The 2355-nt window shown below is 39.4% G+C and overlaps 1 long non-coding RNA gene across 1 annotated transcript in view; it reads right to left on the reverse strand.

Annotated features, from left to right (window-relative positions):
- Positions 1 to 881: 881 nt before the first annotated feature.
- LOC118162422 overlaps positions 882 to 2355 on the reverse strand; it is a 13517-nt gene continuing 12043 nt past the window's right edge. The window contains exon 3 of the long non-coding RNA XR_004748443.1: positions 882 to 1033. This is a non-coding gene — a long non-coding RNA (uncharacterized LOC118162422). The remainder of the gene's footprint in view (positions 1034 to 2355) is intronic.

A 2355-nucleotide genomic window follows, 5' to 3' on the forward strand; every position in this document is an offset into this window, starting at 1 on the left:
TGGGAGACAATCTCAAAACAATCTAATTTTATTTAATTTTTACTAAGAGTATTCACATTAGGAAGTAACTTGAAACTTACTGTATGTTCAAGTGCAGAAATTGCAATGTGTTCATGTGAAGAAATTACAACCAGACGTACCTCAAGAGAAACGATCATCTATACTAAACATAATCTCAGGTTTCTTCTGGCTTCAAGAAAGATATTAAAACACACAAGCATTTTGCCTTCCATAAATAGTGCAAAATAGTTGCCACAAAAGCAAAAGTCCAAAAGCAAAAAGCCCTAATTTATCTACCAAAGAAATAAAGAAAAAATAAAATAATAATAATAATAGTAATAATAATAACAAAAGATACTTTTTGTCTAGAACTAAAGGATAAAATTCTACTGAAGGTTATTTATTTTTTTTTCTTCCCATTCTGTAGGAAAGTTCCTTAGGATTTGGTGGACAATTGAGTTTTGATGGGTGAAAAATGAATATATCATTTAGAGATTTACAATGTTCTTGTGACAATATCAGAACTTCATTTCATACACGGGGAAATCATAGAATCAGGGAATGGTTTGGGTTGGAAGGGACCTTAAAGATAATCTAATTCCAACCCTACTGCCATGGGCAGGGACACCTCCCACTAGATCAGGTTGCTCAAAACCGCATCCAGCCAGGCCTTAAATACTTTCATGTACAGGGCACCCACAGCTTCTGTGGGCAACCTGTTCCACTGCCTTACCACCCTCATAGTAAAGAATTTCTTCCTTATATCTAATCTAAATCTACCCTCTTTTAGTTTAAAACCATTACTCCTTGTTCTATCACTACACTCTTTGACAAAGAGTCCTGCTCCTGTTTTCTTTTGGGCCCCCTTCAGGTAATGGAAGGCCACTGTAAGGTCTCCCTGGAGCATTCTCTTCTCCAGGCTGAACAACCCCAACTCTCTCAGCCTGTCTACAGAGGAGAGGTAATCCAGCCCCCTGATCATCCTCATAGCCCTCATCTGCACTCATTCTGATACGTCCATGTCCTTCTTGTGCTGGGGGCCCCAGAGCTGAACGCAGTACTCCTGATGGGGTCTCACAAGAACTTAGTAAAGGAGAAGAATCACCTCCCTTGACCTGCCAGACACAATTCTTTTGATGCAGTAAAGAATAGAGTTGGCTTTCTGGGCTGCAAGTGCATATTGCTGGATCACATTAATTTTTTTGTCCAGCAGTATGCTTAAGCCCTTGTCCACAGGGCTGTTCTCTATCCAGCCATCATCCAGCCTGTATTCATATTTGGGATTGTCCCAACCACACAGGTGTAGGATCTTACAGTTGGCCTTGTTGAACTTCATGAGATTTGCATGGGCCCATGTCTCAAGCCTGTCAAGGTCTCTCTGGATCAAAATCCCTTTTGTTCAAAATGTTGACCGCACTACACTGTTTAGTGTCATCCACAGACTTTCTGGTGATGCACTTTGTCTCACTGTCCTTGTCTCCAACAAAGATGTATAACAGTATCAGACCCAATGAAGACCCCTGAGGAACACCACTCATCACCAGTCTCTGTTGATAGCAACTCTTTGAATGAAATTATCCAGCCAATTCCTTGTCCACCAAGAAGTCCACCCATCAAATCCATCTATCCAATTTGGAGAGAAGGATCTTGTGCAAGATGATGTCAAATGCTTTGCACAAGTTCAGGCAGATGGTGTCATTTGGTCTTCCCTTATTCACCAATGCTGTAACACTGTCTTAGAAGTCCACCACATTTTACCAAGGTACAATTTGCCCTTGGTGAAGTCATGCTGGCTGTCACCAATCAGCTTTTTGTTCTGTGTGTGCCTATGCATAATTTCCAGAAGAATCTGCTCCATGATCTTGCCTGGTACAGAGGTGAGCTTGACTGGCTTGTAGTTCCCTAGGTCTTCCTTTTTTCCCTTTTTAAAAATGTGTGTATGTTTCCTCCATAGATAATACATGTAATTCTATGTAGCTATTGCTACAATAATACATTTGTTCTAAGAAGTCAGAAAAACTGCTTAGGATTTCCTGGCTAAACATTGCTGCAATTTTATTGTAGCTGTACAGCAATTTCAGTTGCTGCCTGTTGTATCACTTCAGTATAGTACCTCATTAGCTTTGGCATGCTATTTTCTTTTTAGATTTGCTACATTTGTAAAGCCTTGTGTACAATAAGACAGGACTACTGGACTTTGTTTGTTAAAGTTTGGTCACATTTTTTTCCCCATATTCCTTGGCAAAAGCTTGCCATCACAGGCAGCTTCACATGTATGCTAGAATGGCACAAGAATTATTCTTCTGCCCATTTAGAAAAAAAAAAAAAAAAAAAAAAAAAAAAAAAAAAAAAAAA

This window comes from Oxyura jamaicensis, chromosome 2, assembly GCF_011077185.1.
Source record: "Oxyura jamaicensis isolate SHBP4307 breed ruddy duck chromosome 2, BPBGC_Ojam_1.0, whole genome shotgun sequence".
Taxonomy (NCBI): domain Eukaryota; kingdom Metazoa; phylum Chordata; class Aves; order Anseriformes; family Anatidae; genus Oxyura; species Oxyura jamaicensis.